The 14,752-nt window shown below is 33.9% G+C and overlaps 1 long non-coding RNA gene across 1 annotated transcript; it reads right to left on the reverse strand.

The window, feature by feature from the left end:
* Nucleotides 1–5,316: 5,316 nt before the first annotated feature.
* On the reverse strand, nucleotides 5,317–9,419 carry LOC147410609 (uncharacterized). Its single transcript, XR_015177106.1, has 6 exons — nucleotides 9,017–9,419; nucleotides 7,863–8,927; nucleotides 7,388–7,782; nucleotides 6,827–6,885; nucleotides 6,394–6,522; nucleotides 5,317–5,575 (listed from the first exon to the last, which is right to left on the reverse strand). It is a non-coding gene; the product is annotated as an uncharacterized LOC147410609 (long non-coding RNA).
* Between the last annotated feature and the right edge of the window lie 5,333 nt (nucleotides 9,420–14,752).

The raw sequence follows: 14,752 nt of genomic DNA on the forward strand, positions 1-14,752 counted from the left end.
ACTTAATTTTTATTTATTATGTATATATAAATGGATGTGTCATGAGAACCTTGCTTAATTAATGTTGGAATAGGCTAATGAAATTTGATTCTCCGTTTTATGCCTTCACAATTTTCTACACCAAATTATATTGATAAACCCAAGACTCTAAAATATACATTTTTTGGTATGAGTGAAACTTTGCTAATCATTATTTCGTCAAAACTTGATAAATTCCAAAATTGAGAAGTTGTTAAGTGTATTAAGAAAACATTAAGAAGCTATTGGATAGATCATAGCTGATATCAATAGTATTAGTCTATCTATGGTTATACTCCAAATCCATTTGGAAAATTGAGCTAAACCATTTCGTGAACACAAAGACAACTGAACCCAATCACGAAGGATGTAATAAAGAATGGAGTAATGAAATTTCTAGATATGGGTATTATATATACACCCCATCTTTAACAGTCATTGGGTTAGTCATGTTCAAGTAGTTCTTAAGAAGTCTGGTGTCATTATGGCTGTAAACCAAGATAACGAGTTAATTCCTACTCAAGTCCAAACGAGATGGAGAATGTGTACCAACTATAGAAAACTCAATTCCATGACTAGAAAGAATCATTTTTCAGTTTCCTTCATTGATCAAATGTTAGAATGTTTAGCAGGTCATGTATACTATTACTTCTTAGACAATTATTCAGGATATAACTAAGTTCCTATCACTCCTAAGGATCAGGAGAAAACAATTTTTACCTTTCCCTTTGAAACTTTTGCCTATCGTTGCGTGCCCTTTGAGTTGTGCAATGCACCCACTACCTTTTAACGATGCATGTTGAGTATCTTCTCAGATATGATTAAGAGATTCTAGAAGTATTCATACAAAATTTCTCAATCTTGAGCCAAGCACATTTAAGTCGACTTTCACTTAAACATAATTTCAAATTTCTTGCATCATTATCAAATCAAAATAAACAAACGATTGAATCACTATTTCCCTATCTGGATTTATTAAAGAATTAAGTGTGAACATGATACACCTTATGCATGTGTCAAGATGATGATGGCTCCCCTAGATTTCTAAATGTGAACAGGTAGGCCATTGTCATTCAAGGATACTGATTCATAAAGTAAAATTAAATCACCTATTTGTGATATATAAATTAAATAATTTGATCAAGAGCTAAAGCATGGTTCCATTTTATTCATGGCATCTGATCAATATAATGCATGACAATGGTTGGTGTGTGTTTGTGTATGTATTTGACTTGAGATATTCATAATCTGAAATCCTGATCTTAGATGACTAAATAAACAAAATCCAAACTCTAGAGCTCATTCATATGCTGAAATCATATATATATATATAAAATCAACCAATTTCCAAATCAAATCATCCATTATAAAAACACTGAACAAATAAATTCACAAATCACATAAATCTGAAATTAACAAAAAAAAAATGGCAAGAACGCATAAAGAACTACAAATAAACAAATGCATAATCATTATAAAAAACATCAAATTAAATATCTTGACCATCAACATGTACCTCCTAATAGTCACTACGTGAAAATTAGAAAATTTGACAGAAAAAATTGACGAGCCAAGGCCCACGAATTTTAGAAACTGAATTTTGACGGTATAGGACCGTCGAAATTCTAGATATTCCCAGCTTTAATGGCTTAGAACTATCGAATTTCTCCCATCCTTCATTAATTTGACAGTTTTGGCCCATCAAAAAAAAAATTTGACAATGAAAATTTTGATGCCAATTCGACCCCTTTGTCCGTCAAATTTGGGTTTTTTTCACATTGTGAGTAAAACCTCCAAGAAGCTTGTACCGAAGAGATTCGGCCTGAGCGATGGTAAAAAGTTCTCTTTTATCCACTTTCTCACCTAATAAATTAAATCCTAATTATCAAATCAATAAAACTCAAAATCATAGAAATCCAAACTAACAATCCTTAATCATTCTTCCCTTCTCTCCCAAATTAATTCCAAAAATTGCAATCCACAAATTCATTACAAATCCAAAAATTATTTGCAAGAACTGACCAAAAGTCTATATCTTGGTATAAAAAAAAAAAATGAAACCTAAGTAAATCATCAAATCATGTAAAAGTCACACACACACACAAAGAAGCACACAAAAATAAAATAAAATAAATAAATAAACCCCCAAATCCAATTGTTACCTTAAAAAGTATTAATTCTTTTCTTAATATTTTTGTAAAAACAAATTTATTTTATTCTTATTTATTTTATTTTTTTTACATTATACATAAGAAAAATAAAAATGGCTTTTTGCTATTTAAGGAGGTACATGATAAATAAGTTCAAGAGAAAATAATAATAAAATAAATTACTAATTTTATCAGGTCTTACAATTAGGCCACAAACTCATCTTGAATGACACTACATGGGCTAATTGGGAACTTGGATCTGGAATGGTACCCCACACTACGTGAAAACCATGTAAATTGAATGAAAAATTTGTTGGGCTTGGCCCCGGCGAATTTTGGAAACTCATATTTGACGGCCACAGACCCACGAATTTTAGAGAAAAATTGCGAAAAACTATTTCCCTCTCTCTGTCATCTATGTTTTGTTCCTTCTCTCTTACTCTCTCTGTGTTTTTTCCATCTCTGTCTCTCTCTCTCTCTGGTTCGGGAGAAGTTCTCCCGATTGTAAGAATCTCTTTCTCTATTTGGCTCCCTCGACCACATCTCTCTCTTTCTCTCTATATCCAATCGAGATCTCGATCTCTCAACACTGAAAATGATGGAGTGAAGATGAGGTATTTCCTTCTAAATCTCTCTCTCTCCCCGAAGAACAAACTCAAAGCTCCATTAGTCTGTTTCGGTTGTTTTGCAAAGAAATCGATGGATCGTGAGTTAAAGGATCTTGCCCAGAAATCAGTGAGGTTTTATCTCTCTCTCATACCTTAATTCTACCAAAAAATGTTCTTCTTCGATCTCTGAATAAAAAAGAATAGAAGAAACCCTAGAATCCTCCATTAAATCTTCTCTTTTTGTTGAAACTTACCATTAAAGCACAAAATCTTAGGTAAATAGTGGTTATGATTGAGTTATGGTTGAAATATGGTAGTTCTCCTTCGGTTACATTCGATCTGAAGGTTTTGATTTCAGAGATTTGTTTGAGAAGGCATCAAGGAGGCTCGATTTTGTGGGGCAAAAGTAATTGTTTGGAGATTTTGATGAATTTGGTATGAGACTGTGGAAATGACGTCATGAGACTTCGAAGGTTTTATTTGAGTACTTTTTATTTTCTCATATGTTAGCTTCTGTTTTATCTAAATATTTACTTGTATTTTATTCTTTTGTGCCTTTTGATTAATCTCTTAATATTGTTCTGTGGAGCAGCTATGGAAGAGAAATTATGTTTTCCTTTTTTCCTTCAAAGCTTTGTTGAATGAAAGATCTTCTTTGTTTCCAATAGGGTTTAAGTGGGATGGATTAGTGGTAAAATTAACAATAAATATTCCAATATTGGGACTGATTCTCAGTCAAATTTTGGTGTTCCTAGTCCTTAGTTAGATGTGTATATATGAGAATTAGGAATGAATGCTCCAATGAATTCCAGAGATCTGGGCTTAGTCACCAAGTTCATTTTACTTAGTTAGTTCATTCTTCAAACAGGTGGCAATGGATTATTTTACTTACTAATTCATTTTTATGCTGAACATGAAGAGTAGCAGTAGTCACCAAGTTCGTTTGCCATATTTTTATGTATATATGAGAATTTAATTTTATGTTTTATTATTTGAAATTGTTGAGTGGTTTTCTTGCCTCTGTTTTCTTGCTAGATTGGAGAGATTGAAAAGCAAATATATAAGAAAAATAAACTACTCAAAAAGCTACACGTATTGATTTCCTCTTCTTTTCATTCTTCATTGTCTTATGAAGGTTTCCATGCTAGTTGTTGTCAATATTTAGAGTAAATTTTTGTCCTTTTTGTTTCTAAATCAATCTTTCCTTTATCTTCTTAATCATTTATTGGAAAAAAGAACAGAAAAAAAAGTTAGTTTCTCTGCCTGAGATATGGGAAGGTGATCATCAGTTGGAGCAGCAAGTTGTTCAATCCACAGCTGTTGAAGCTATAGTCCTTGCTTAGAAGTACTTCCATGCCATATTTATCATCCTATATATGAACTCCTCCTCGATCATGCAAAATTTATGGTTTTGCTATATGAATGTAGAAGATGGGAGGTACCTCTTCTTAATGGTGAACCAAGTCAAGTGGAGATCTTTACTCACTTGAGCTCCACATTTATAACAACTGTGTCATGTATTCCAATGAGTCTTTTACTTGTTCTTTTCAGTGCTTTCTGTGATGATTCCATGACTTAATTACTGTAACCCACACTTTAATTTAATAGAATAATTACGAAGAGAGTAAAACATGCATCACACTACGTGAATGTGGGGAAGTATAGTCAATGAAGGACCAATGTTAATTACGTACTTTGTTAAATACTCAAATGTAGCCACCAGATCTTTGTTTGAGTCAGTTTCCAATAAAGTCTTTGCCCTTGAAGATCATTTGGAATGTTACAAATAATCTACAATGAAGCTACGTATGAAACCATTAGATCTTTGCTACGAATGTTTGAGTCAGATAATCTGCGGTTTTTTTAGTCTCTTAATGTATGCTAATTCCTAGTTACAGAGCAGGTAATCATGTGTATTGGAGTTAAATTTATTTGTGAACAATATTTGGAATTGTTGATGGGTGATAGTGGTGGTGAATGACTGAGTCCATCAACTTGGTTTAACAAGGATGAGTTCACTGAGCTGTAGCAAAACCATCTGTTTTCTTTGTTTTTTTTTTTTTTGTTTTTTTTCTTTGAGAGCTTTATATTGTTACACCAACTTCTTTTTTTACTGATTCACTTCTATGTGATGCTAGATTTGAGCTCCATCTCATTCTCGACTCTTTCTTGGCAGTTCTTATTGTTGCTTGGTAAGTAGTGAGTCTTATGAGCAATATGTCACATACGATTTAGTTTTTCAGCTTTTGGCAACTAAACCATCCCCATTGGCACAGAAAGTAGTTGCAAGGTGGCATAAAGCCAATGTGTTGGGCATTTATGTACTCAAGGCAGGAGCCACACAACACTAAAGCTAACCATTTTGTTGTGTGTGTGGAGAACAAACCCAGGTGTGTACTATTGATGTGGGTGGGGCATATTAGGCCCAGTCCATTTACAACTCAATAAATTTTCATTTAAAGACCAAATGCTTCATATCTTAAGTTCTATACATGTCTAGCTGTGCACACCATGAACAGCTGTGTAAAGAGGAAAAATCATAAAACAAGCTCCAAATTAAATTAAATAACCCAAAATTAATATACATGTAAACCTCTTTGTTAAGATCGAAAATTCTGTCGAAGCTACAAATAACTGACAATAATTAAACTAAATAAGACCAAATGATATTGAAATTACTGGATCGGAAACATCTTTGGTGGAGGTCGGTGTTGTTATCGTTGTAGATTGGGGAATGAACCCTTGTGCTTCACGTGCCGCTTTTTCCTTGGCCTTTTTCGTCCTTTCCAGCACATCCTCCTGCATGCAGCATTTCATTAATCATTTTCCCTATATTGCATCCATCAATAAGTAAAAAACATTCAAAGGGGAATTATAAAGAGTCCTAACTGGAACCATAAGGTCCCCCCCACTTGATATGTTTGGGACTGTAACTTCCATTGTTACTTTCTTTCTTGTAATCAAGAATTCAATGAAGTCTGCTTTATGGGTTCGGTAAAAGCTGATGTGATATTCTCAGTCCTTATCTTCTTCTTGTTTTGATGGCAGTATCATACAAATCACTGAATAGTGAGTACTCAGTACTCACTCATTTATCTCTCATTTTTTTTTCCTCTATTTTGGGCTGTTTTCTTGGTGATAACATTTTCCATGGCACGTTTGGAAGTATCCTCCTGTTTGTTTGTTGAGAGTTGAGACCAAAAAGAATCACCCATCTCAGATTTCAGTATAAGTGCTTCTATGGAATTATTTCTATTTGAATCACTCCTATAAGAATTACAAGTGGAAGAGTGCTTGTTAGGCAATAGTGTTCAGGAAAGTGTTTTTTTTTTTTTTTTTGGTCTAGAAGCAATTATAGAAGTTGTGGAATGTTTGCTGAGAATTTTTTTTTTTTTTGGACATCTTGATCGATAACCTAAAAATTCTAACTTAAGTATTATGGACATTTTTGTCTAGTTTCGTCATGATGGACATTGAACCCAAGATCAAGAGATTTGTTCTAGGCAACTTGGATGGATGGGTGTATGGGTGGTGTGTATGAAGAGATGCATATATTCAGAACGGTCCAAAGAAATCCCTCTCTTAAACACAAAGTGACTAGGTAAGGATGTATATACCTTTCCAGATCATAGAATCCTCTTCGCCTTTCCTGTAAACTGGAGTAGCTAACCACACAAAGTGACCACCAGGTCGCAACACAAAGTGTTGCCTGTAACAGATGGTTCTGAATGATATCACGAATGATTCTGCAAAATGATCAAAGCATACCTATCATCTAATGGAGAAAAAATGAATAATTTAGGCAGATAAGCATATATACTCCAAAATTTAGAAAACGTCCCTGATCCATTGGAAGAAAGGATCAAAGTCTCTGGGAATCCAAGAAAGAAAAATCATGAATCTACCAAGTTAGTGGGACATAAGATGGTATTGTATAGGATAAACTTTGCAATCTTAATAATGAGGTGAGGCATGATGATTTGGTTCTAGAAGACAAACTAAGATATCTGAAACTGTTACATACAAAGTGTTAGAAGTCAGAGTTTATACCCATATTCATCAAAACATCCACCCCGGCCTTCAGTTCCGAAATCCTCCCTGAACACAATCTACAACAATCAATAAATAAGAAAATTATCAATTGAATCTAAATCTCTTGCAATAAGAAAATAATGCAAGGTGAAAATTGCCACACAAAAAAACCAAGAAAACAATGTCATAAATTCAAATGTTATGTAAGAAAAACACAAATTATAATCCACATAAATATGCAAGCAGAGAGATTAGAGACTGAAAATGAGACATGTTCAGGTGCATAAGTCATTGAAACTGTCCTACTCTCAGTAAAATAATTAATCATTGAAACCGAGCAAACAAATCCGTGGGGATAACGGATCAAGCATAAATACATAAACTAGCAATGATTAATACCATGAATCAAGTTTCTGCCTAGCAAATGAACAAGCACGAATACTGTAAGGATAACTAATATATCATAAACTAGAATAAGATGAGTCATGGTATACACATTTTTTTATTCCTAAATTATGATATAAGAAAATAACTTTAGGTGAACCACATGAAGATAAAACCTTGAGTAAGATATCTCACCCACGTATATGATCCCTTAACTCATCATCTGAAATCTTGGTTCTTGCATAACCAAAATGTGAAATTCACTTGGTTGTAGGAAACCCTGCAGCGATCCCAACAAGAATTAGTTCATGAACACAATGGGTTTATTCAAACAATTAAAAAAACAAAGAGAACCATAAAATTTACTATTAGTATTCAATCAAAGTGATCACTTAGTTAAGTCTCATTGATTAGTGAACTCAAACCCCTGTTATGTTCCAACATTCATCATACAAGTAAAGAAGAAACTCTCTGTAAGAATGAACTCCTTTGTTGTTATAGGGCTTCAATGCAACTCGTGCTTTATTGACATGAGGTTTTGCAACAGTTGCAACATGATCAATGTATGGTTTGGTGAACTTGTTGGCTTCCTGTCACAACATGAGCCAGCCGCATGAGAGGTTTGATGTGCAGCACAACGAATAAACAAGGGCAAGCATGATGAAAATACCTGAAAGTAAGGATCTGCCAATTCTTGGGCTTTGATGATGTTTGGTTTTATGGTGCTCTTGGATGACTTGGAAACCTCAACAGTTTTAGTAATTGAAGAGGAGGAAAAGGTTTAGAAAGTAAGACTACAACTCTCTCTCAAATCCCTCTCTATTAAACAATATGCTAAAAATAAAGAGAACCAAACTGTTATATTGGCATCCAACATCACCCAATAATTAGAGATTATGCATACAAAGTAATTTAAAGAAAATGTACTACAAAGGCTGTCAACACAGTATAGGAGAATTGGCAAAACTCACAGATTTAACTGTTTCCACATGGGGTTCAGCCCACTTCTGAGCTTGGAAGACTAGATTAATCTGACCGCATAATTAATTATTGAAGTACTCTCATATTATTAAACTAGAGTACCTTTTGCATTGTGACATCCAACACATATTTCCCATGTTCATTCCAGTGTGTTGCAATAAAGGACTGCATATTGAAATCCTAAACATTATTGTTAGTTTTTGATCATATGAGATTATTGAAAAAGAACAGTCATGTACAAGCACCTGATATTTATTCCTCTAAAAGGCCACATCTCAAGTTCCATCATTGATCAACTTCCTGCTTTAACACTTGACTAAATTAAAGCCTTGAAGTTTGCCCACTCTTTTCTATTTGACAGGCCCATCAATTTACTAATTTTTGTCCACTCTTTAGTTTCTACAATCTATGGTGACTATTTTATCCCAAGTATGGAAGACCTAATCAAGATGCATTAAGGATACGCCATTTACACCAAAAGAAAGAAGTATCTAACATGGATATGGCATTATTTAGAAGAGGGTTAGGGTGTTCAGTCATAAACATTCAACAAAAAAGATGTAGAGGAATATCTAATTCTAGAGCCGATACCACAATCATTTTGAATGATTGCTTTCTAAACATTATTTTTCTGAGTGTATTAGTAAATCAGATAAGGTTTTACAACTTTGCCTTGGCTAACAGTCTTGCTCTCAGCTCCTCTGCAACAACATCAATGAACTCTTCAGTACTCAGATACTGGCCCCTGGTAACCCTGCACGGAAGAAAAGAAAAATCCAACAAAAAACACGCATTGTGAACAACACACAAAAATATACAGAGGATACCCATGAGAGAACTTACTTGGGTCCATGGATGAGAAGTGCAAGATCCTTAGTCATCTTTCCAGATTTCACAGTTCCAACGCAAGCTGCTTCCAGTTTCTTAGTGAAATCCAACAGTTTAGCATTGTTGTCCAATTTGGCCCTGTTGACCACACAGTAATTTTTGGTTCACTGTTCTTCATGATTTTCAGAATAATGGCCTTAATCTTTCAATTATAAACAAGATATGTATGGGCTCACAACTCATCAAATAAAAAACAAAAGAATGTTGTCAGTGATAAGGCTTGTGGTGTGTGGATACCACGATCGGGTGGTTCAAAACCAAACCAATAGAGCCTGCCTTCAACTTTGTTGCCTAGCCATAAAATAAAAAATAAAAAAAGACGGCAAAGAAGCATAGATAGCAAACAATATGTTGGATAAGAAAACATATGTTGGATAACAATATGTTCTGATTTTTTTATTATATTATTTCGTTCATTGTGATTGGTGAATTAGAGGACTGTGCTATTGTTTGTTAAACCTCCAAATTTGACGGTCATACTTTATGGATTTTTTTTTATTTTTTTTAAAGTCCATTCTCCAATAATTTGATAGTCCAGGACTGTCAAAAAAAAAAAAATTCTACAAGAGAATATTTGATGGGCATATTTGATGGGAGGGTCCGTCAAATTTCTCAAAATTTGAGGGGCTAAGACCGTCAAATATGGGCCTTTTTCACATAGTGCCATTCCTATCCAAAGTGCTTAGTCTTCAATCAAAATGTCCCACGTTGGCACGATTTGTTGCTAGGGGTATGAAACACCATTATGGATCGCGACTCACTAGTTCGGCGAGTTTTTCTTCCCCGTTTAAATATTTTATACCTTGAGGACAATAGCATTAAGATGGGTGGTGGGATGATGAGATTAACTTATCTCAAGTCATAAGTAAAATTAATTAATTAGCATTTTTGTTTGCTTGATTCGAATCATTTCTTTTATTGATAAAGACTATTATTGGTAGAAATTTTGAATTGCTAAGAAGTTTTTAAATGGGGAAAATTACTTAAAAGACCATGGTGAAGGGATTTTTTTTTTTTCAATTAGTCCCTAAGTTTTAGGACTTTTCTTAATAGTCCATTTAGTATAGTTTTTCTTTCTAATCACTCCCTGAATATCACTCCCCACATTTCTCACAAGTGAAATGTCGAAGTAAACGTTCGAACTCAGTATTTTCATTAAAAAAATAGATTTTCGGCATCTCAATTGATTTTTAGAGGCTCCATTCCCACGTAAAAGATTTAAGGAAGAAAAAGTCACTTTCAAGGGATTTTTTCAAATATTTTGTAACATATGCAAAAAAATTAAGGTTTTTTTCAACTTTCTTTATAATTTGCTTCGTTTTTGGATGAAAATCCATCAAGAATATTTCTTTTAATTAATTTGAATCATCTAGACAAATTGTTATGTCAAGTTTGTAAATGATGTTTCCTTGAATTTTAGTCGGAAAAACTCGTAAAATGAAAATGGGTGGGTTTTACCAATATGGAGCTTTCCAATTTTATTGTGAGTTCAACATTTTTTAAAATTTGTCGAATTCAATTATAAAAAAAAGTCGAACTCAACAATAAAGTAATGAGCTCAACAATAAAAATGTTGACCTCCACAATAATGAGGGACCTTTAAAAAATAAAAAATTTACTAAATAGACAATCAAACTATTGCCCAAAATTCAAGAATTATTTAGAAAGAAATCCCTTGGCCAGAGAACTTTAGTAATTTTTCCTTTGAAATATATTATTATAATTGCATCAATAAAGAAATGTATGAAAGTGCAGGATGGCAGCCAATAAATTACTCCTTGTCGACGTCTCTTTTCGTTCTTTTCTCTTTCAAATCTAATCTTCTTTATTGTTCCCTTGTTTTTATTCACATATTATGTCAAATTTCGTAGAACTACTTCAGGCCTCATGAAAGGTATGGGATCGGAAAAAAGCTTCAAAAGAGTGGCATAGTGGTTTGGGCTGATGTGATTGGTAAATAGAAAAGTCAAAGTCCACCTTGCAACCTTAATAGGTACATACAATGTAGAAGAAATTCAGGTATAATATTTTTCTAGAAAAGTCCGGATCATGTGCACCCAGGGTGAAGGATTCAACACTCCTCCCATGCCATGTAAGCAAACGGGTAGACTAGGGGATTCTCCTTAGAATTTCTCTTTCTTTAATACAATTTGCTGGCATAGAAAAAAATTGCCATGTTAATCACAATGCAAAGAAATTTTTGAAAAAAAAATAAAATTATTCGTTAATTCCTTAGATTGAGACTTACATGGCATGTGTTGTGTATTGGGAAGAGGGTTTCAACCCTTCACCCTGGGGGCACACAATCTTTAGTTGAAAAGAGTTTGGACCAAGTGCCCTCAGAGCATAGGATTGAAATCCTCCTCCCATGCCTCAACACATGCCACGTAATCAAATGTGTACACTACAGGATTTCCCTTGTATTTCTCTTTCTTTAATACAATCTGCTAGCATAAAAAAAATAATGCCATGTAAATAACAACCCAAGGGAATTTTTAAAAAGAGAAACTTTTTTAAGTCATTAATTCGTTGGATTGTGACTTATGTGGCATGTGTTGAGTAGTGGGAGGATGATTTCAATCCTCCACCTTAGGTGGATACGATCTTTATCCAAAAAATAGTCTGATCATGTGCACCCAAGGCGGAGGATTGAAACCCTCCTTCCACAACTCAACACATGCCACATAATTTCTTTTTCATTAAGACAATTTGTTGGCATAGACAAAAAAATGTCATGTGAGCCATACCCAAGTTTGAGTTGCACTTTTGCTTAAAAAATGGAAAAGCTTAGTCCTATATTTTTTTTAATATCGAAAGATGAGACGAGCAATTGACCTCTCTCATCCCTTAAAAAATTATAATTTCTAGTTTATGGTAGTTATTTACATAACTAACTGTAAAGTTTTTAACTTCACTGATTTCCAAGGGCAAAACCTCCCCTTGAATTATCTTCCATTAAATATATGATGATCGGTAAACTCTTCCATCACTAAATCCTTTGCAGATTCTCTTGGATCAACAGTGTCATAGTCTAATAGGGATCCAATCTGAGATATGTGAGAAAATATAAATTATATTTTGCTAAATATATGATTTATCATTAGGTTGAGCTCTCTAATGATATCTTAGTTTACCGAAATTCATTTTTTAGATGTATTGGTACTGTAGACATCCCACTTTGAACGGGTCCTCATTCGAAAAAGTTCAAAAATAATAGTTTTCCAATAAACTTGTCCAACGAGCCTCAAAGGCCTGAATCATTAAAATGGGGCACTTTTATCAAAATCAAGGTCGCTAGGGGTCTAATGGGCCCACATTAAAAGACTCGGCATGCTCCCATCTACCCTGCTCCACTCAAAATACCAATTTTTTTAAAAAATGGGCCAACGGGCCTCGAAAGCCCGAATCACTAAAAAGTGACATTTTAATTTAACTAAGGCCCCCAAGACCTCCCAATGGTCTAAAAGACCCACCAAAGGATTTGGACCTACCCCACGCTTTCCCAACCTTCACCGTTCCGCTCTTGCATCCAAAAAATATTCGATTTTCAATAAAATTCTCCAACTGGCCTAAAAAGCCTGATTTGCCAACACATAGCATTTTAATCAATCTAACAATTTCTAAAAATCCTAAAAGGATAAAAAATGAAAAAATAAGACTTGGGACACTTATCACCTTATTTACCTTCCATCGCTCCGCGTCCAAATCCACAAATACCTTAAGCCTATTCAAAGCCCACTAGCCCTCAACTCTTTCCTAAATTAATTTCTCACCTTACCCCTAACCTAAATTTAATCTCATATCACCTAAAACCTAAAACCTACCCACCTTCAAAAATCCAATCAAAAATCGACCCTACCCAATCCAAAATAACTTACAAACCATCTCTAAAATCCAAGCCCAACACTACAAAGCCACAAGACATTATCTATATCCAATTCATTATCCAACCCACAACCCTAACCTATTAACTACTACCCACATCAACCAATCACCCTCTTAACATCAAAAGATGACAGATGTCATCATCCCCTTTCACCTCCCTCATTTAATCACTTACCCCTATCACTTTTCTCTCATAATTCATCTACCCACATCACTTCTCTCCAAAATCACCTCAACCCATACCCTATCCTAACCTAACCTATCTCTATTCTCTAACACCATCAACCACCCACATCACAACCCATATTCTACACACCTTAACCTATCACCATTCTCTAACATCATCAACTACCCATATCACAACTAATATCTTATACACCTCAACCCATCACTTTCCCTTAAAATACTTTAACAAAATCACCTCAACTCATACCTCCCACCATTATCACCAAACTAACTCATACCCTTCTCTCTACTCAAACAACCACTATCACCAATCAACCAATTTCATCACCTTCCTATTTGTCGCATGTCATCATCCCCTCAATTCTCCCAAAATCCAACCAACCTCTTACATTACTCATCCCCCCAAACCTAAACACATTATCTCTTCCATCAACCCAACATTCAATCAAACACCTAACACCTTACACCCCCATTCTCTCCATCAATCATCACTCATCTCATCTCACCAAACATTCTACCCAAATGAATTTGGGTAAGATCCAAACCATTTGGGTCAAAATACAACCCATTTCCCTCATTACACAATTACCTTTCTTTTAGCTTCAAATTTCATACCTCCCATCCTTAAAACTGTAACACCTCATTTTTACACTCGCCTGATTAATCAACTCGTCAACCCGATCGTAACGGTTCCCAATGATGGATGTTTATTCCATTGCTTTATTTTGTTACTAGAAATATTTCAAAAATCTAGATGAGGTATCTCGAGCTGCCAAAACTGTAAAAATCACGCTACGCTAGAAAAATATAACCCCAAAAGAAATTTTACGATAAAAATCACTAAAAATGATCAAATTACCAAAATACCCTTAACATCAAAACGACCCTAGAGCCTACGTTATGCTTAGAAAAACTCTTTCGAACACATAAAACAACAAATCGGAACTAAATAATCATTTGGTCAATTTTCACAGAATTTGACAAAATTATAAAAATGCCCCTCATAAAATTCACAACCATTTTACACAAAAAATTTCATAAATGATACAAACCAATATTTCCATTGAATTCCTTATGAAAAATCGATTCTAAAACATCCTAGAACATAAAAAATCGACTTAAAACGCGAAAAGTCCTCTCCGGGGGCAAAATGATAATTTCACAATTTTCATAATTAAAAATTTTGAAATTAATAAATAAAACATTAAATATTTAAAGTGAAACATTAATGAAATTAATTTCAAATTTTGAACTAAAAAAATCGATCAATCAGGCTCTCAGGCAAAATTGTTGAGGGTTCGCAAGATATTTCTTTAAGGACCCCTCCATTTGGGGGTCCAAATAATTAAAGATATAATAGAGGGGGGTTCTCCAAAAAATTAAAGTCAATCAAGCAAGACTAAAATTCAAGGTATTAAAGTCAATCAAGTAAAACTAAATTCAAAATTAAAGTCAATTAAGCAAGACTAAAGTCAATCAATTAAGACTAAAGTCAAAATCTTAAAGTCAATCAAATAAGACCAAAAGTCAAAATCCTAATAGAGTTCCAATTAAATAATAACTCTATTTAATAGAGTTCTAACTAAAGTATAACTCTACCTAAAATAATTTTAATTAAAA

Source organism: Akebia trifoliata, chromosome 1 (genome assembly GCF_017979445.1).
Source record: "Akebia trifoliata isolate Shusen 1 chromosome 1, ASM1797944v1, whole genome shotgun sequence".
Classification (NCBI taxonomy): Eukaryota; Viridiplantae; Streptophyta; class Magnoliopsida; order Ranunculales; family Lardizabalaceae; genus Akebia; species Akebia trifoliata.